This window comes from Ascaphus truei, chromosome 2 (genome assembly GCF_040206685.1).
Source record: "Ascaphus truei isolate aAscTru1 chromosome 2, aAscTru1.hap1, whole genome shotgun sequence".
NCBI classification, from domain to species: Eukaryota; Metazoa; Chordata; class Amphibia; order Anura; family Ascaphidae; genus Ascaphus; species Ascaphus truei.
The window spans coordinates 35,603,477-35,625,949 of record NC_134484.1 but is presented as its reverse complement, the minus strand read 5'-3'; the positions used below and the strand labels follow the sequence as shown (position 1 = coordinate 35,625,949).

The following is a 22,473-nucleotide window of genomic DNA, read 5'->3' as shown; positions in this document are numbered from 1 at the left end:
GCGATCCGCGTTATAACGGGGTTGAGCTGTATTTATTTATGTTTGTGATGGCCCATTGACTGATACTGTATTAATCTGTGTCCCTTTAGGGTACAGATAAATACAGTGACAGCTAATGTATTTTTTGGCAAATTATTGTTTTCTATTGATTGTTATTTTTTCGAATTCTGTTTATTGTTTTGATTAAATTGTTTTGAATTTGGATGTCTTGTTTTGAGTACTTTGAAGGATTGGCTAGCGTTTTAAATTCATTATTTGTTTTGTTGGCTAGTGGTTTAAATTAATTTATTTATTTGTTGGCTACTGGTTTTATTTCTTTAAATTGATTGGTTGGATAGATGTTTATTTATTTGTATTCTTATGTTTTAGAATAACATAATTGTAATTATTTTGTTGTTTTAGTCATAGATTAATGTAATTGATGTGTAGTTGAGGCTTTTTAGTTCTTTTATTGTTGGGGTGTTTAGGTGCTTGTGTATTTCTTTGATTATTGTGTTTTTTTGGCCTTAATTATTTTTATTAGGTTTACCATTGAGTGATACAGTAGCTTATCAATCCCATATTATCTGGGTATGATATACCACTGTATCAATCAATGGGTGTAGGGTGGGTATAGTGGGGCTAGGGAGGGTGGTAGGGCCTCCCAGTGGGTAGCGGGAGACGGGGGTTAACCTCTTAATTCCTATAGCGGTTATTAACTCGCTAAGGTAATTAAGGGGTTTGGGGCCATTAGATTGTATTTTTTCTTGAATTCTTGCTAGCATCAGAGGACATGGACCTGGAGTATGCTGATGAGGATGTCCTTCATGATGGCAGGGGCAAGTTGAACGTTTTATTTATTGTATTAATGCTGGGTTGCTAATGTTTGATTTCATAATGGGCAAATGCACTCTTATCCATATGTGGATAATAGTAATTTTGCCCATTACTGTACTGTATGTGTTAGGGGGGGTTGTTCGGGGTAGAGGAGGTGGGTAGTAGGGTTGTTGTGTTTATTTTTGTTTCTTAGGAGTAGAGGGATTGGGTAAAAGGGGAAGTAGCCCCAAGGATGGATGTTTAGTCCTTCTGGGGGGTAGCGGGACTAGTTAACCCCTTCCTTACCATAACGGTTCCCACTGCTATGGTACTGAAGGGGTTAACTCCTCCCGCAACCTTCCAGGCAGGCCTAAGCACCCACCCTGGGACTACTACCTCCTTCATCCACTCCCTCGGCTCCAAGAAACAGGCTATTGAGGTTTAACCTCTTCATTGCCTTAGCAGCTAGGCGCTAAGGTAATGAAGCTCTTTTAATAAAAATTTTAATACTAGTGTAGGTGAGATGGGGCTGTCCGGAGCAGAACCGCATTGATTTGAGGTCCAGGGACCCCCTGCTTCCAAGATACTGGCACCCAATAACGGAGACTGTATCTCCTATGCATTTAAATGTCTCGCGTCACGTGACCGTGCGAATAAAATGCATTGGAGATACCGGTACCCCATAATAGGACCTGTATATCAGGAAGCAGGGGATCCCCGGACCTCAAATCAATACGGTTCTGCTCCAGCGACCACCTACTCATCTACACTAGTATTAAAAATTATATTAAAACTTTTGATCACTGGCGAGATATGCGCAGGGTGAAGTGTTTCTCTCTGTACAGCTCTCTCTGCTGTCCAAAACAAATCGCCTGGTGAGGCCTTCTGAGAGAGGCGATCATCACGTCGCTGGCTAGTCGCCCATTTTGGGAATTTTGCTATCACAGGTACAGTAAGCAAGGATTTCTTAATATCGTGATAGAAACGCTCAAACAACTGGTGGCGTAAACAGCCCGGCGATTTTTTTATTGAAGTCTGCTAGTATAGGCCCCTAAGAGACAACACCCGAAATCTCTCTCTGACTTGCTCAGGCTGTGGGTTTGGTCCAAACAGGCCCTCCGTCCAGCAGGCCTGGGAACTGTTGCAACCAGCATCCTTGCTGGTTGGGGTAAGGCCCAGTTCTGACTGTTTTTTAAAGCCCTTGCTACTGTATCAGCAGTTAACTGACACACCCTAGCTGCTTACCTAGCTAGGAGGATAACCTCCTGATTGCTGGAGCACATGCATACTGCATGCTCTCTCTAATCTCTAATGTACACAGTCTGTGACTGTCACAATGTGTATTATATATATATATATATATATATATATATATATATATATATATATATATATATAAAATATTTAAATAAATATAAATATCTAAAATCTAAAATACTAAAGCTACACATCATTCTAAATGTAGGAATATATATATATTTATTTGATATTAGAGATTCTCTAATTATTATATTATGCAAACTCTATGCTTCTGTACAGATAACGTGTTCCAGGGCCTGTTACGTTGCCATTTTTTCAGTGTATTTATCACGGTATTCAAAAAGACTTTATGAAGGCTACTAGAATAGGCCTCTTTCCTGTGCCAAAACTTACGAGGATCGGCGATGTGATCTTCGCCTCTCTCAAAAGGTCTCACCCGTGGATCTGCATCAATCTGGCTGGCCCAGCTGCACAGAGAGAGCCGCCTCTCCCTGCGCATATCTCGCCAAAAATCGCTAGGTTTTAATTTAAAAAAGTATTACTAGTGTACGTGAGCAGGGGTCTCCGGAGCAGAACCGCGTTGATTTCAGGTCCGGGAACCCCCTGGTTCCCGAGATACAGGCCCCGTTATAGGGTGCCGGTATCTCCTATGGATTTAAATGGCCTGCGTCACATGAGCAGGACATTTAAAGGCATTAGAGATACCGGCACCCCATAATGTGAAGCAGGGGTCCCCGGGCCTCAAATCAATGTGGTTCTGCTCCAGAGACCCCCTGCTCACATACACTAGTATTACATTTTTATTTAAACAGCTTCATTACCTTAGCACCCAGGCGCTAAGGCAATGAAGGGGTTCAACTTCAATAGCGTGTTTATTGGGGGCAGAGGAGATGGATGAAGGGGGAACTAGCCCCAGGGTGGGAGGTTATGCCTAATGGCAAGGTTGCGGGAGGAGTTAACCCCTTCACTACCACAGCGGTGGGAACTACTATGGTAATGAAGGGGTTATCCAGACCCATTAACCCCTCCCCCTGGTAGGCCTAGATATCCATCTTTGGGGCTACTAACCCCTTCACCCAATCCCTCTACCCTCAATAAAGAAAAATAAAGACATAAACCCTACTACCCACTTCCTCTACCCCCAACAACGCCACCTCCCCCCCCCCCAACACATACACTACAGTAATGGGCAAAATTATTATTATCAAGATATGGATAATAGCTAATTTGTCCATTCTAAATCAAACATTAGCAAGCCAGCAGAAATAAAGTAAATAAAACTTCTACTTACCCCTGCCATCATGAAGGGCGTCCTCATCAGCATACTCCAGGTCCTTGTCCTCCGTTGGCAGCAAGAGTACAATAATAAACACAATCTAATGGCTCCAAACCCCTTAATGACTTTAGCGATTAATAACCACTATAGTAATTAAAGGGGTTAACCGACCCTCCCCGCTACACACCGGGAGGCCTAACCTCCCACAAATGGGCCACTACACCCACCCTCTACCCATTGATTGGCACAGTGGTTCATCATACCCATATAATATGGGCATGATAAGCCACTATAGCAGTCATTGGCCAACCTATTAAAACAATCAAGCACAACAATACACATCAATTAAAGAAATAAACAAGCACCTAAACACCACAAGAATAAATGAACTAAAAAGCCTCAACTACACATCAATAAAATTATTATTCAAAATATGGATACAGATGTCAAAAAGATATATCCTACACGTTTCGTAGCGTCATACTACTTCTTCAAGGTATTATGAATCCCTGAAGAAGTATTATGATGCTAAGAAACACGTAGAATATATATTTTTGACATCTGTATCCATATATTGGCTAAGTGACACTTTAAGCACAAGTTCTGATCCCTGTGTCAGCACGCATTGCCTCCAATTAAAAACTGACAGTTGCATTTCTGTGACGAAGGTCTAGTGACGTCAGTGGCAGCCACATGGAGACGCAGTTGAGATCTGTTACAGTATACAAACCAGTCTTGTGCAGGAGCCTTTCTACCCCTAGCTATTATTATTCCACTAACACCGGCCCCGGAGTTGAACCATCGGGACGTTTGGACTGTGGACACAAGCATATGGCAGGATATGTTCTATGTGTCACATTGTTTTATGTTTTGTATGCTTTTACATGTTGTTCTTGGTTTTTGCTGTGTTTTGTAAACTAATTGGAAGGCTGATGATACCAACTCCCAGACGAGTGCAAATCGCTTCTTATTGGTTAGCTGGCTGCATTTAGTTAGCGTCATTGATCATTGTGGCTACCCACTGACGAAGTGCCCACGTGACACGAAACGCGTAGGAGAGCCATTGCATGCTGGGCAATTACGTGACGACGCAATATGCCCAACAGTGCCCACACGCGTGCAGGAATCACCACACGTGGATGCCGGTTTAGGACTTCCCCTCAGCACATGCCAACTGCGATCCGGAGAGGGGGTTTCTGCCGGGACTACGGACCTGCCGCTTGTGTGAATTGCTTCTTCGGTTGAACTTGGATCCACATTATCCCATTTGTTATTGACGTTTTGTACTTTTTATTTTATGCTATCATAAATTGATTTATTTTTGCACTTTTAGTGATCATTTCCTTTTTTTTGCGCCCCATTCTTTTTGTTTTTATGTATGTGAGTCTTCTCTAGCCCCGCTGATCATGGGAGACTGGGAGCAGCATTGATGAGGGATTGCAAAAGGAGACTTGTGACGGCCAGCGCGCACTTAACCCCTCACCCTATAGCAGGATACAGCAGTACTCGGCCATCATGGGAGTGGACTGTCCTGATGCCTGCCAGATGAGGGGACCAGCAGTGCACCGTTATGGTAACATGTGCCTATACATGTATTGCTTTTATTGATCAAACTTGATGTATGTGCTATACTCGCCACTTTTTTTTATTTGCATAATATCATTGAACTTATTATACAATGAGAGTTGTGCGCTGTTTGTTCTTTTTTCTATACTAGTTCTACCTGATGCTGAGCCGTCATGATTGAAACAGCAGCAGACTCTCTAAGTAATACCCCAAAGGTTTTTTGTTGATTGAATTATCACTCTATTTATTTTTATGTTTCATGTTTATGTTTATCCCTTAACTAGCTTTTGTGTAATATTGAATACATAACCCTGCCCCCCTCCCCTCCCCCGTGCTGCTGGCACATCTCCCCCCTCCCCCCCCCCCTGCTGCTGGATGTAGTGCGGGGTGAGATTTGTCTCTGTTTGTGTGTGTCTGTGCCGGAACGTGTCCCCAACCTCTACCCCCCCCCCCCACTGGCGGAACATCTCCCCGCGCTGCTGTGGCATGTCACCTCGCTGCCTGCACATCTCCCTGTCCCCCCCCCCATTGGTACATCTCCCCCACTGCCGGCACATGTCCCCCCCACCGCGCTGGTACATCTCCCCACGCTAGCTTGCACATCTCCCCCCGCTAGCTGGCACATCTCCTTCCCTCCCCCACCCGCTGGCACATCTCCCCCGCACATGTCACATCACAAACACACACAGAGACACACACACAGCCCCGATCCAGGCAAGGACACGCCCCCTCCCTTTGTAGCCACGCCCCCATCCCATCTCCTGCTGTAACAGATTTGCTGGACAGCCGAGGGAAACTTAGAATGTCCATCATTTGGGAGGTGAGTGACATTGGAACCTCAAAATAGTTGTGTTGACCTACAAATCCGCAGCAGAATGTACAGTGAAAGTTTTATTGTGCTACGTGGTGCCGTTTCTGAGATTTCGATGCTTTGGACATACAAACAAACGGAATCCAACTTAGAATTATACTATAGATATATATCACCCATTAATTACAATTGGTAGCGCAGATTCTTCACTTTATTTTTCACATTACTTGCATAGGCCCCTGTATGTATTTATTTAGATGATGATTGTTAGTACACCAGCATTTAAAAAGCTCTTACCAAAGGCAAATGTGATATTACTCCATGTGAGACATGGAACAGGCCAGCAAAGGGACATTTGTTACATGATTTTGTAAGAAAATATTTTCAATTCTTTCCTGCAACCAAACATACTGTAATAACAATCCATATTCACACTGCCGTTAATACCAATGACCCGTACTTAAAACACTGTCAAAGGTGTCTCAATCAGTAGACAGTTTTTTATTTGCAACATCTTTGAAATGAAGATTTCCTTTAAATACAGTTGTGTGTGTGTGTGTGTGTGTTTATCCATTACTTGTTAATGATATGCTGATTAGATTTCTGACGAAATTGGATCAGCAGCGAATCGGCCGCTTCCTCTTGTCCCCAGATTCGACTCTGCAACTCCGCCCACGGGTAGTATCCACTTGTGGATTTTCATGAATCTGCACGTATTGAAACCGCCCAAATCTGTTTGCCGATTTTACACCGCAAATGGAATTTTGGGGTAACCTCAACAAAAATCGGGGAAAAGGACATGGGCAGATTCACCCATCTCTAATGCTGATTGGTATCGAAAAATAATTAAATACATTAATACCAAGAATTTCAAATTGTAGACACCATTATACATTCTTACACTAGCTTTTCGTTCATATGCTTTCTATCTTTTCATGTAACTTCTTTTATAATATATCATTTCTAATAATGATTAAAAAAAATTCTATATAGTGCTGACAGTGAATGCATCGCTGTACATACAAATTTGCAGACATAGTGAGTGCCGCCCATGAGAATTTGCAAACTAATTTTGGTGTCTGAGACACAGAGAGATTCAGGGACTTGCCCAAGGTCACAAGAAGAGCTGACACCGGGATTCATATGCTTCAAAGGCAATTTATTTGACAATGGCTTTGAGTCTATTTCAACAGCGGTGTTAATATATTGTTTTATTCCCATCCTGTTGGTAGCTATTGGGGTCACATTGAGATCTCATTATTAAGTTGTTCTCAGCACATTACCAGCATCTGTTGGTGCATGTCAATTCATGTTAGATATACTGTACTCCAAACCATACAGGAAAAGCCACTGTAGTGCTGGCTCTAAGAATATGCATGGCTAAGGATAACTGAATGATGGCCCATGGATATAGTGGTGTTAACTTAAAATGAAGATTTTTAATTTAATTGTACACTTTTACAAATGTATACAAATATCTTCATTTATAGGTAATTTGGGGAAATGGGCTTAACAGCCTTAACAAGGCAGGAAGAGACTGGCATCCATGGAGCCTTGAAGAATTGGTAGCGTATTCACATGGGACCACAAGAAAGCAGTTGTCAAGAGAAGTGATTACATCTGGTCAAAAAGTATAGCTGACATTCTTTTTGACAAGGCACTTGAGTCTACGTCTCTCCAGAGGGCTGTAACGTAGAAGAGAGCAAGCAGGTGGCAATAATTGGCATTAAAGGCATTCAAGGTTTTTATACAACAAGGATTATAGTGGAATTTCCTTTTTTTTTCCCAGGAAGTCTTCCATGATAGCGAAACATTAAAAAAAAAAAAAAACATTAGTAAGCATTTTTTCTCATGATTTTTACAGCTTATGCTATTTTATTACAATGTTGATTATAGCTTGCTCCTCAATCGTCTAATGGCAGTGTAGTGACGAAAGGTTGATCTCCATAAAGTGACAGTGAGCTTTGAGGAATGGTACAAATGTCTCTGGTGAGAAAATCAAATAGATGCAGGAAAATGTGTCAATGAAAATAGCTTGTCTCACAATTATGAGTGCAAAAAGAAAAGAAAAAAAGGTTGTTTTAACCTCTTCTGTGAGAAGCATGTTTAAAACTTGCATGGCCACACATATTTTCAAACATTTGGTTTTCATTTTTTAAGTATGTTTCCTGTGATCCACTTCATATGTACCTGCAATATGAAAACTATTTATTTTTTATTGTTTTTTGGTCTCATAAATATGAAAAAATTTTACAAATCTATATAATTTCTTAATATTGTCCCAAATTTCTTTAACAAATTAATTCCTGTCATTACAATGAATACTAAATATTATTGCACTGTGCCCCCTGGTTATACTGATCCTAGATATGTGTAGGTTAACATACTTTTTTGTTTCTACAAATACGTACCCCAAATTAGCAAGACTTTTCACAAATTACATTTTCAGGCCTGAATGTAAAAGGTACCAACACTAAGACTGAGAAGTCCATTGAATAAATATCAATCAAATAAAAGTCCAAACCATTCAGTGGAGAATCCCAAAAATGTCCTTAAGTGAATAGGCAGTGAAGGGGTATTGTATGTCTTTATTGTATTGTATGTCTTTATTTATATAGCGCCATTAGTGTACATAGCGCTTCACAGTAGTAATACATGTGGTAATCAAATAAATAACAGATAATATAAATAACAGATCATGGGAATAAGTGCTTTAGACATAAAAGTAACATTTCGGAAGAGGAGTCCCTGCCCCGAGGAGCTTACAGTCTAATTGGTAGGTAGGGAGAACGTACAGAGACAGTAGGAGGGAGTTCTGGTAAGTGCGTCTGCAGGGGGCCAAGCATTATGTATCGTGTTTAGAATATCCACAGTGCTATTCATATGCTTCTTTAAGCAAGTGTGTCTTAAGGTGGGTCTTAAAGGTGGATAGAGAGGGTGCTAGTCGGGTACTGAGGGGAAGGGCATTCCAGAGGTGTGGGGCAGTCAGTGAAAAAGGTTTAAGGCGGGAGAGGGCTTTAGATACAAAGGGGGTAGAAAGAAGACATCCTTGAGAAGAACGCAAGAGTCTGGATGGTGCATACCGAGAAATTAGGGATGAGATGTAAGGAGGGGCAGAAGAATGTAAAGCTTTAAAAGTGAGGAGAAGAATGGAGTGTGAGATGTGGGATTTGATCGGAAGTCAGGAGAGGGATTTCATGAGGGGAGATGCTGAGACAGATCTAGGAAAGAGTAGAGTGATTCTGGCAGCAGAATTTAGGATAGATTGTAGGGGAGACAGGTGAGAGGCAGGAAGGCCGGACAGCAGGAGGTTACAGTAATCAAGACGGGAGAGAATGAGGGCCTGAATCAGAGTTTTAGCAGTCGAACAACAGAGGAAAGGGCGTATCTTAGTTATATTGCGGAGGAAAAAGCGACAAGTTTTAGAAATGTTTTGAATGTGAGGGGCGAATGTGAGAGAGGAGTCGAATGTGACCCCTAGGCAGCGTGCTTGGGCTACTGGGTGAATGATTGTAGTTCCAACAGTAATGTGGAAGGAGGTAGTAGGGCCAGGTTTGGGAGGAAGTATGAGGAGCTCTGTTTTAGCCATGTTGAGTTTAAGGCGTCGGAGGGCCATCCAGGATGATATAGCAGAGAGACATTCAGAAACTTTGGTTTGTACAGCAGGTGTAAGGTCAGGTGTTGAAAAGTATATTTGTGTGTCGTCGGCATAGAGGTGATAATTAAACCAAAAGATGTTATTAGGTCACCTAGAGAGAGTGTGTACAGAGAAAAGAGAAGAGGTCCCAGGACAGAGCCCTGGGGTACCCCCACAGAGAGATCAATAGAGGAGGAGGAGGTGTTAGCAGAAGAGACACTAAAAGTACGATGGGAGAGGTAGGGTGAGATCCAGGATAGAGCTTTGTTCCGAATACCTAGAGTATGGAGAATGTGGAGGAGAAGAGGGTGGTCTACGATGTCAAATGCTGCAGAGAGGTCGAGTAATATGAGCAGAGTGTAATGACCTCTGTCTTTGGCAGCATGGAGGTCGTCAGTTATTTTAGTGAGGGCTATTTCGGTGGAGTGAGCAGTGCGGAAGCCAGATTGTAGAGGGTCTAGGAGAGAATAGGTGTTGAGAAAATGGAGCAAGCGAGAGAATACAAGACGTTCAAGTAGTTTAGAGGCAAAAGGCAGGAGGGAGACAGGTCGATAGTTAGAAAGACAGGTAGGGTCAAGCTTGCTGTTTTTGAGTAATGGTATGACTGTTGCATGTTTGAAGGAGGATGGAAAGGTTCCAGAGAAGAGGGAGGAGTTAAAAATGTGTGTAAGCGTAGGGATTATAGTAGGAGCTAGAGGGTTTAGGAGATGGGAGGGAATGGGGTCAAGAGGGCAAGTGGTAGAGGGAGAAGAGGAGATCAACAGCGACACATCCTCCTCTGAGACAGTGGAAAAAGACTCAAGGAAGGCAGGAGGAGAGTTAGGAAGAGGTGTAGGATGGGGGGAAGAAACAGAGGTGATGTTCTGCCGTATGGATTCCACCTTTTCCTTAAAATAGTCAGCAAAGTCCTGAGCGGAGATGGAGGAAGGAGAGGCAGCTGAGGGTGGTTTGAGTAGAGTATCAAAGACCGAGAACAGTCGGCGTGGGTTAGACTTGTGCATGTTGATTAGTGCAGAAAAGTAGGCTTGTTTAGCTTGCGAGAGGGCAGAGTTGAAACAGGATAGCATAAATTTGTAGTGAAGGAAGTCTGCGAGAGTGTGAGACTTCCTCCAGAGGCGTTCAGAGGAACGAGTGGAGGAACGCAGCATGCGCGTGTGGGAATTTAGCCAGGGTCTAGGGTTAGAAGGGCGAGGGTGGCAGAGAGAAAGCGGGGCATGTAGATCAAGAGACGAGGACAAGACAGAGTTGTACTTTCTGACCAGGTTGTCAGGGTCTGTAGCAGAGCTGAGAGAGAAGAGGGAGGAGCGTAAAGTGGACTCAAAGTCAGGTAAGTGAATAGAGCGCAGGTTTCTGCAGAACCGGGGGGTAGATGGAGGTGGAGAATGGGAGAAGCGAATGAGATGAGATGATGGTCAGAGAGAGGAAAAGGGGAAATGGAGAAATCAGAGAGAGAGAAGTTTTTAGTGAAAACCAGGTCTAAGTAGTGGCCATCCTTGTGGGTGCTAGCTGCAGTCCACTGTTGAAGGCCAAAAGAAGAGGTAAGAGAAAGAAAGCGGGAAGCCCAAGAGAGAGAGGGGTCATCAATGTGGCAATTGAAGTCCCCAAGGAGAAGAACAGGGGAGTCTGAGGAGAGAAAGAAAGAGAGCCAGGATTCAAAGTGAGAGAGAAAGGCAGAAGGGGGATGAGTAGAGGTAGGTGGGCGATAGATGACCGCCACATGAACAGGGAGAGGAGAGAAGATCTGGACAGTGTGAGCCTCAAAGGAGGGAAAAGCAAGAGAGGGGGGAATAGGAAGGGTTCGGTAACGGCAGACAGAGGAGAGCAGGAGCCCCACGCCTCCACCCCTGCCATCAGGGCGCGGAGTGTGGGAGAAGGAAAGGCCACCATAGGAGAGGGCAGCTTCCAGAGTAGAGTCAGACTGAGTGAGCCAGGTCTCAGTTATAGCAAAGAGAAGCAGGGAGTGAGAGAGAAAGAAGTCATGTACAGAGAGGAACTTGTTAGAAAGAGAGCGTGCGTTCCAAAGGGCACAGGAGAAAGGGAGAGAGGAGGGAGGGTGGCAGGGGATGGGTATGAGGTTGGAGGGGTTGACACCAGAAGGAGTAGAAGTTGCATGTCGGAGGCGAGGACGAGAGCAAGTTGAAATAAGACAGGGACCAGGATTGGGAGAGATATCCCCAGAAGCAAGGAGGAGAAGCATGGATAGAAAGAGGATGTGTGAGGAGGATTTGTAGGGGTGTTTTTTAGTGCAGGGGATATAGCTGTGTAGTGTCAGAGGACGCACGTAAGAAAGGAGTTCATGTGAACTGAGAAGTGGTGAAGAAAGGAGAGATGGAGATATATGAATAGAGTTAGAGACATACTGAGGCTGGTAAAAAGAAGTGCATAATTTGAGAAGAAGTGAAGTCACAGCAAATATAAATGGTAAAGGCAGCATCACAGCAGTAATGATGCAGTCTGGTATTGATGATATACTCCTTTCCAGCGTAGTTCAAATGCAGGAATCAGGGCCAGATGGGGTGTCCACTTCTTCCTCACTTCTTTTGAACTTCCTTTTAAACTTCAGTTGTTCAGTAGACATGCCACTTATAATGGGCCACTTGGATATGGGCTGCAAGCAGACTAGCTGTTCTGACTGGGTTTATATAGGCCTAAAAAGTCACCTGACAGTGTTGTTCTGTCTGCTTAATTAGCACATCTGAGGCACATTCAAACAAATGGTTTTCTACACAGGGTGTTCCCTGCCTAGGGTGAACAGACGGCTCTCACCATACAGCAGTGCAATATGTGGAGAAAAGACAACAAAACAAATTATGGTGCAGTATGCCAATCAATGTTGACAAAGGGCATTCAGGACTAACAACACAAAACAGACATGACACACAGACAAAACAACATTAGAAAGGCTAAAAACTTAACACAAAGCTATTTAATAACAACACATAATGCTGGGTATCCGGAGGGTACAGGGAATAGCACCAAGGTCCAGAGGGGTAAAAGTGAAACCCTACTTACAGGCCAATAGAAGGAAACAGGCAATACATATGTAAATCGCACTGATGCTCCTTAGTAGTGGTGACCAGAGCTCCTTTCCAAGAGTTCCCTCGTGTTCAGGGTGGATGGTATGTCGCTGGAAAGCGGAACTTCCGGGCGGATGTGACATCACACACCGCGGATCTTCCTGCAACGATGCTCCTCTCTCTTTCCTCCCCCCTTACGACCTGATCAACTGCTACACAGTGTCCTCCTTAACCATAGACAGCTCTAAAACAAGAGAATAACTTCCCAACGCGTTTCATGCGCATGCGCGCACTTCTTCCGGGGATTCTCTTGTTTTAGAGCTGTCTATGGTTAAGGAGGACACTGTGTAGCAGTTGATCAGGTCGTAAGGGGGGGGGAAAGAGAGAGGAGCATCGTTGCAGGAAGCCCCGCGGTGTGTGATGTCACATCCGCCCGGAAGTTCCGCTTTCCAGCGACATACCATCAACCCTGAACACGAGGGAACTCTTGGAAAGGAGCTCCGGTCACCACTACTAAGGAGCATCAGTGCGATTTACATCTGTATTGCCTGTTTCCTTCTATTGTCCTGTAAGTAGGGTTTCACTTTTACCCCTCTGGACCTTGGTGCTATTCCTTGTACTATCCGGGTACCCAGCATTATGTGTTGTTATTAAATAGCTTTGTGTTAAGTTTTTAGCCTTTCTAATGTTGTTTTGTCTGTGTGTCATGTCTGTTTTGTGTTGTTAGTCCTGGATGCCCTTTGTCAACATTGATTGGCATACTGCACCATAATTTGTTTTGTTGTCTTTTCTCCACATATTGCACTGCTGTATGGTGAGAGCCGTCTGTTCACCCCTTCACTGCCTATTCACTTAAGGACATTTTTGGGATTCTCCACTGAATGGTTTGGACTTTTATTTGATTGATATGTATTCAGTGGACTTCTTAGGCGCCGGTAATTCTTTTTTTCTATGTTCTGTTGTCTGACTGTACTGTCAGTATTTGCCAGGCTGCCCGTTTTTCACTGATATTTGGTTATTTAAGTACACATTTATTTTATTTTTAGCGCTGTTTTACACCGTCTTTGTTTGCTGTCCACCAACACTAAGACTGCAAAACTACCCTTAGCAGAAAAAGAAAAGTATATATTTTCTTAAAGTACATGACCCAAAATATTCAAACATGGGTAAAATGAGAGATGGGTGAATTCTTTTTTTGAAGGGGGGGGGGGAATTTGGATCCACAGCAGATTGTCCGGTTTCTTTGATCCACGGAAATTCGCAGACCAATCTCAAAAAGAGCGATTCGAGTTTTGTGGATTTTTTATTATTATTACCATTACACTCCGCGAATTCCGCAACCCGTGGACGGATTTGTAGAGTCCACAGTGTGGGGTTGGTTATACTGGCTTTGCAAAATGAAGCAGGGATAGGTTTCACCACACTATAAATAATCTATACATATATATTTAATCCTTCTCTAAAAGAGTCTACATTGAGTTGGATATATATACATGGCAATGTTTAGTCTCTCATATGGTACGTTTTCAAGGAGCTGGATCGGTAGATGCCAGAAACTGTTATAGTACAAACAAAGAGCTTTATTCTCATCCATTGATAAAGCTCACCATACCATTACAGACCACTTCAGTCATGAATTGGTGCAAATATTATGGTTACTTTGTGCTTTTTCCCCTAGCAGCTCTCACGCCGACGCTGGGGAGACACTGTACTTATGCATGTTTCCCATAGTAATAGAGACCACTGTCTTCCTTGAGGAATTTGAGAGATATACCCAACACGTCGTATTATGGGTCAGATATATCGATGACATTCTCCTCATCTGGAATGGTACCAGGGCGTTACTGGTGGAATTTATTGCACACCTAAATAATAATGCTTTCAACCTCAAACTCACATATCAGTCCAGTAAGCAACAATTAGACTTTTTGGACATCACCATTAGTAAGACTGAGACTGGGAGCCTGGAGACTAACATCTTCAGGAAACCAACATCTACCAACTCATTACTTATGGCTACAAGCCATCACCCCAGGCATATTGTTGATAATATTCCCGTTGGTCAGTTTTTGCGGTTGAGACGGAATTGCTCCTCCCTAGAGGAATTCAAATTGCAATCCGTAGACATGACAAGGAGGTTTAGGGAAAGGGGCTACTCCAACAAGGTCATTAAAAAAGCCCACTACAGGGCACTAACGACAGTTAGAACTGAACTTCTTGTACAAAGACAAAAGCTAAATGAGGACAATACCATACGCTTTATTGGCAAATACAGCAGCCAATGGCAGGAAGTTAGAAACATCTTTAATCGGTTCTGGCATATCCTTCTGGAAGACGCTGATCTGAAGAAGATACTACCAGGAAGACCAAGCATGGGCTGTAGGCGCAGCAGAAATGTCAAGGATCGGCTCGTACGCAGCCATTTTCAAACGATCCCTAAAAAAACATGGTTAGGAGAGAAACCAAAAGGTTTTTATAAATGTACGAGATGCAAGGCCTGTCCCTACATGCAGAACATTAAATCATATACAAATAACAACTGCACAACATCTTACCAGATCAATGACTTTATGAATTGTGATACCAGTGGTGTTATATATCTCATGACATGTAGCTGTGGAAAGAGGTATGTGGGGAAGACCCACAGACCCTTCAAAGTACGGGTACTAGAACACCTGGGTAACGTAAGGAATCTTACGGATACCCCCATTGCTAGACACGTTGCCGAGCATCATCAGGGTAACCCCAAAACAATGATGTTCTCTGCAATTGAACATGTTCCTCCAAGACCGTGAGGAGGCGACTGGGATAAAATCCTCCTCCAACATGAATGTCGATGGATTTATCTCCTTCAGACACAGGCCCCCTCGGGACTTAACGAGGGTTTCATGTATTCCTCATTTCTACGCTAGTGTTAATGTTAAGCAAGGACACTACACATCCCCTTGCTTACTTACCTTTTCAAGAGACACCACTATTATGGCATCCAGTTCATCAATGTAGCCCTCACCCCCACGATAGAAAGTCAATACGTATATACACCTACATGCCAGTATAGTGAGCTACATTTATATACATCTATGCCATTGCTTTACTTAACATATAGTTGAATAATGAGACATCTTTTTGGGATCATGGTATACAGCATGTAAAGAAAGTCTAGATCCGTATTGACCTTAGGGGCGGATCACCTAAGTGGGCGCACACTCCTACACCTCTACTTCTGTACGCGTTTATCTACCTTTTACAAGAGTAACCTACGTTTACAATGGCATTCAGTATATTTATGTAGTCCTCACTCCCACGTTAGTGAGATATATACATCTATACGCCAGTATGTACTATAGAGGGCTATACCCATATGCCACTGTTTACTTACCCTATTTACACTTGATAAATGAGATAGCCTTATCATTACACAAGTCCTCTTACCTACCTTTTTGAGTCTCCCACCAGCCACATAAAGTTATCTGGTACTGCACTTACCACAATGAGTGCACCACAGTATCAGGACACCTGTGCATAAGGATAACCCACAGTACACTGAATGTGCAAACCTTTACTAAAGTTACGAATATTAGAAGTCCTGAACGATTCGTTTTTTGACTTAACCCGGTCTGACAGGGTCATTTACGCTATAGAGTGCAGTTATAGGGGTACTTCTTGAACTTCTCTGTTCAAATCCTGTTTGCATTATAACCCACCCCTTGCACCTACTTTTTAAGGACAATTGGTTAATTAGGTGAGCAGTTCTTCAATACCCCTTTTGTCCCATAGTAATAGTTAGACAGTCTGCCCTCGGGATCAGTATCCCATCACTCTGGATACTGCCTACCTTGTCCATGCATGTTGGACCAGGAGTTTACTTAAGACCTTCCGGTGGGGTTGATCGGATTATGCTCCAGAGCTACTACACTGAGAAACTCCTATTAAGCACACAGTCACTCCTCTTCCGAATGAGAATAATCTTGGGATAATACTATGCGCACTGACTGCACTCTGAGGAACCTCTTTCTAGAACATCGGTTGGAGCAACTAGTATACCAACTAGTAGTCCTTAAAGGGGAGTTACATATAGCTTTACATTCCATTTTGACATAAGATTTTCAAAATTAGTAAGATTGCTTAAGCACCTACATTTTACGTGGCTGAACGCAATATGTGCCCACCATCATTGGAAAGGCAAAGTTACCCTCTAGCATAAAAATACCCCCATACAATTATATATGCTATGAATCAGGAATTTATACATGGGTAGCACATGCTTCCACAAAAACATTTCTGGCCAGGAATTATTGTTGAAAATAGCGGTCGCTAAATTCGACGCTCTAATTCAACTATATATATATATATATATATATATATATATATATATATATATATATATATAGTCATAGGCATGGAGATTTGCACTCACGTTTGTCCGAAGGCAGATGCTTTTCCCATAACAGAGGTATAGACATGTAGTGACCAGGGAAATCAGCCCTGAGGAAGGTCCCTCTACGAGAACTGAAACGTTGGCGGCCCTGTGTTCACAATACACATTTTTTGGACTCATTTTGCGGTGTGCTGCCTTTTGTTATCAGGATTTCCCTGGTCACTACATGTCTATATATATATATATATTATATATATATATTAAAATTGGCTTTTTGGATTGCCACTTTAATGTTTTTATATGAAAATGGGTGGTGGGTCCCAAAGTAGCATAAGAAAGATTTTGACACACCACTACTATTTCATTTAATTACAATGACTAAACCATAATACACCCAGACACAACTTACATTTGCTGAAAGTAGACCATTAAAATTATCCTGGATAGGTCACTTTAAACTGGCATATAAAGGTGACTATGTTAATTATCCCTTTCTATAACAGATACAATGAAAGTTGTGATATGTTTTAATCCTATGCTGTCGGTGCATTTAATGCCCTCATGCCAAACATGTTTTATTCCCTGCAAATATGGGGCAAACGGTGATTGACACAGGATACTACCACCCATCAATCAAGGCCGACTTTATATTTGTAGGAATACAAATATTCCTGTGGGGTCTGGTGAAATGAAACATTAATAACAATTTTACTCTGTCAAATTTAGAAGTACCCATGACTGACAGGGACTCTGGGGGCTATGCACTAAGCTCAGATAAGTCACTTTTAGACAGCAAAGTGCTCTTCGATCGTGATTTTTGGCTCAACCCGATGCACTAAACAACGCAAACAGGCACTTTGCGCTCTAAAAATGACTTTTTTCAGGGATTTTTTCTAAGTCCAACTTTGCTCGATTGCAGCCCTGTTTGCGTGAAATTCTGCCCTTAAGCAGGATGCACTAAGCAACGCAACCTTAGCAAATGCGAAAGTTGCGTTGATCAGAACACGTCAGGTCAGAGAAGACGCAAAGAAATCTGGACTTTTTATTTTTGCATGCGCAAAACCCATACAGCAGGCCGGCGGGTGTCCCTGGCTGACCCCGCGGGGGTCCGGGAGTCCCCGGCTCACCAAGTGGGGGTCCACGCGGGAGTGCGGGGGTCCCTGCGGGAGTCCGAGGGTCCCCGCGGCCGTCCTGGAGTCCCCGCGGGAGTCCCGGGGTACCCGCGGGCCTGCAGTACCAATGTTGCACCTCCAAAAATAAGAAACAACAATTAAAACTAAATACACCCCCCTAACACATAGAGTACAGTAATGGCCAAAATTACTATTATCCAAATATGGATAATAATGCATTTGGCCATTTTAAATACATATAACATTCAATAAATACAGTCAAAACATATTACACTTACCTTTTACAGGCACCCACGATGAAGGCCATCTTCATCTTCATCTTCATTCTGGCCATGCCCCTATGGTGCTGCAAAACATGCACAACAATTACAATCGCCAATGTAATGTCCCCTAACCCCTTTATCACCATAGCGGTTATTAACTGCTACAGTCATTAAGGGGTTAACCCACCCTCACCCACCACTCGGGAGGCCTACATACCCTCCCACACTAACCCCCCACCCCGTGAGGCATAACCACCCTCACCCACTACCCACAAGGGAGGCCTACCCACATACCCTTGGGGCCAATACCCCCTTCCCCCACCCCCAGTACCCACAATAAAAACAATACACTGCCCCCCATTAAACATCATTCTATTTATTAAATACATAACCGACCCCTGTGCCCCCCCATAAATACATGATTTATTCTTTTACATACAGGGTTCATACCCCAGCCCCACGCGAGTCCCCAGCGGGCTGGCGGGTCACCTGACAGACCTACAGGGTACCAGCAACTTTTTTCACACAGGTTCAGGAGGCCTGTTGGTGGGTCTCGCCAAGCGCCATGGCCCCCAGGTGGTCTCCTTGGGACACCGTGGGCCACAATTGGGTCCCCGCGGTAAGCCCGCGGATGTCTGGGAGCCCCGGGTCAGACACACAGGTGTCTGCGGGGCTTCGGGTGGTTCTCACAGGGGTCTGGGGAACTCACGAGTGGTCACTACGGGTCCGCGTTGCCCCCACGGATGTGGGACCACCGCTTCATCCCCGCACTTACCGGTCCACGGTGCCCCCACAGATGTGGGACCACCGGTTCTTCCACACAGACTACGGGCCAGTGGTTCCCCCAAAGATGTGGGATCACCGCTTCATCCCTGCAGTTGTCACCCGTGGAACCACCAGCCTGATACTCGCGAGATACCCGAGGAGACCGCAGGTGGTCTCCAGAGGTCTCACGCAGAACCAAGGAACCAACCCTGAATGTAAAATAAATAAACCGGACCTATACATACAATACATACACTCCCCCCCCCAACACATACAGTACAATAATGTGCCAAATAACTATTATCCAGATATGGATAATATATTATTTGCCCATTATGAAACACATAAAACATCTACAAATCAAAACATGAATTTTTAATCTTAAAACCACCACATTGCATGTTAAAATAAATCCAGCAGCCATTGCAAATATAAAAAAAACAAACTGCAGCTACACAAATGTCTATGAAATGTCACACAATTGCATTGAGTGTGTACATGATGCAAATAATCTGTGCATCATATAACACTATGCAAAATATATGTAACAATAAAATACACTATGAACAATGTCCCCTAACCACCAATGCCATCCAGAAAATCAATTAGAAACTAACCAACATCAATACAATTAGCATCAATCAATTAATCCATTTCCTCAAACAATTAAAATACAATATAAATCAATTATGCAATTCCCTATTCAATTGCTAAAGCCAAACCATTGCCAAAACAATTCTAATTTAAAGTAACCACCATCATTCTAATCTTACTACCATAAAGAAGCCTTTAGCTAAATACAAATTACATTATTCACAACAATGACAAAATAAAGATGCTAAATACATTATCCCTACATGAAAAGAACCTAAACATGTGCCAAACAATCAATTATTATCCCTGTATGTCTATCCATACAGATAGATAAACATAACATACAGGGGCAATAATACAGCATAAAATACAATGCATTTACATACAAAATTCACATACAATACACCCATTCAGTGTCCGTGAATGTATTATATACATAGATACATTAACGGGCATTAAATGGGAGTGAAAAAATAAAAGACATGAATGAAAAATAATAAAAACCTGTAAAAGTTAAAATAATAAACTTTTCTTTTGTTTACTCACCATTAGATGTCCACTCTCCGAAATCCAAGCGACCCAGAAGCACAGGAACCAATCCACAGGTAAGCCATAAAATAAAAAACCATAACAAATCCACGTCTATGTCGTCTTTGGGGTCTTCTGGGGTCTTCTGGGGTCTTCTTCCATCTTCTTCCGGCTTCTTCCATCTTCTTACACCACGCCCTTCTTCTCTTCTTAGGAGGGGAGATGTTCCCTCCTCGGCGACTAGCTTCAAAATGAGGCGACATAGGCTTTTATAGGCCTATGACGTCACATTTTGGTCAAATGTTTCCCACGGTCCTGATTGGGCTGTGAAAAACATGTGATTTGGCCGATGAAAAAAAAAATGATGACGTCATTTAAAGGCAATTAAAGCACAGCCGATCAGAATGGCTTTGCTTCAATTGCCTTTAAGATGACGTCATTAAAAGAAACATGGCCGGTCTCACATGGTACGGTAGCCAATCAGAGCGTGGGAAATACATCCCAACTCTGATTGGCTCTAGTACCATGTGACACGCTTTCAAAGACGTCACATCCGTTCTCCCCCAAGCCTCTGTCACATGGTCTACTAGAGCCAATCAGAGATGGGATGGAGTTCCCACGCTCTGATTGGCTACGGTATCATGTGAGACCGGCCATGTTTCTTTTAATGACGTCATCTTAAAGGCAATTGAAGCAAAGCCATTCTGATTGGCTGTGCTTTCATTGCCTTTAAATGACGTCATCATTTTTTTTTCATCGGACAAATCACATGTTTTTCACGGCCCAATCAGGACCGTGGGAAACATTTGACCAAAATGTGACATCATAGGCCTATAAAAGCCTATGTCACCTCATTTTGAAGCTAGTCGCCGAGGAGGGAACATCTCCCTCCTAAGAAGAGAAGAAGGGCGTGGCGTAAGAAGACGGAAGAAGCCGGAAGAAGATGGAAGAAGACCCCAGAAGACCCCAGAAGACCCCAAAGAAGACACAGACGTGGATTTGTTATGGTTTTTTATTTTATGGCTTACCTGTGGATTGGTTTCTGTGCTTCCGTGTCGCTTAGATTTCGGAGAGTGGACATCTAATGGTGAGTAAACAAAAGAAAAGTTTATTTTAACTTTTACAGGTTTTTATGATTTTTCGTTCATGTCTTTAATTTTTTCATTCCCATTTAATGCCCGTTAATGCATCTATGTATATAATACATTCACGGACACTGAATGAGTGTATTGTATGTGAATTTTGTATGTAAATGCATTGTATTTTATGCTGTATTATTGCCCCTGTATGTTATGTTTATCTATCTGTATGGATAGACATACAGGGATAATAATTGATTGTTTGGCTTATGTTTAGGTTCTTTCCATGTATGGATAATGTATTTAGCATCTTTATTTTGTCATTGTTGTGAATAATGTAATTTGTATTTAGCTAAAGGCTTCTTTATAGTAGTAAGATTAGAATGATGGTGGTTACTTTAAATTAGAATTGTTTTGGCAATGGTTTGGCTTTAGCAATTGAATAGGGAATTGTATAATTGATTTATATTGTATTTTAATTGTTTGAGGAAATGGATTAATTGATTGATGCTAATTGTATTGATGTTGGTTAGTTTCTAATTGATTTTCTGGATGGCATTGGTGGTTAGGGGACATTGTTCATAGTGTATTTTATTGTTACAGTACATATATTTTGCATAGTGTTATATGATGCACAGATTATTTGCATCATGTACACACTCAATGCAATTGTGTGACATTTCATAGACATTTGTGTAGCTGCAGTTTGTTTTTTTTATATTTGCAATGGCTGCTGGATTTATTTTAACATGCAATGTGGTGGTTTTAAGATTAAAAATTCATGTTTTGATTTGTGGATGTTTTATGTGTTTCATAATGGGCAAATAATATATTATCCATATCTAGATAATAGTTATTTTGCACATTATTGTACTGTATGTGTTTGGGGGGGGGGGGGGGTTGTATTGGCCCAAAGGGTATGTGGGTAGGCCTCCCTTGTGGGTAGTGGGTGAGGGTGGTTAGGCCTCATGGGGTGGGGGGTTAGAGTGGGAGGGTATGTAGGCCTCCCGAGTGGTGGGTGAGGGTGGGTTAACCCCTTAATGACTGTAGCGGTTAATAACCGCTATGGTGATTAAGGGGTTAGGGGACATTATATTGGCTATTGTAATTGTTGTGCATGTTTTGTAGCACCGTAGGGGCATGGGCAGAATGAAGATGAGGATGAAGACGGCCTTCATCGTGGGTGCCTGTAAAACGTAAGTGTTAAATGTTTTGACTGTATTTATTGTAATTTATATGTATTTAAAATGGGCAAATGCATTATTATCCATATGTGGATAATAGTAATTTTGCCCATTACAGTACTGTATGTGTTAGGGGGCGGGGGGATGTGTGTTGTTTATTGGGGGCAATTGTCCCTAATAAACATGC

At 42.6% G+C, this 22,473-nt stretch overlaps 1 long non-coding RNA gene across 1 annotated transcript in view; it reads right to left on the bottom strand.

Moving 5' to 3' along the window:
• Nucleotides 1-14,310: 14,310 nt before the first annotated feature.
• Nucleotides 14,311-22,473, bottom strand: part of LOC142488484 (uncharacterized) — a 65,339-nt gene continuing 57,176 nt past the window's right edge. The window contains exon 4 of the long non-coding RNA XR_012799429.1: nucleotides 14,311-14,798. This is a non-coding gene — a long non-coding RNA (uncharacterized LOC142488484). The remainder of the gene's footprint in view (nucleotides 14,799-22,473) is intronic.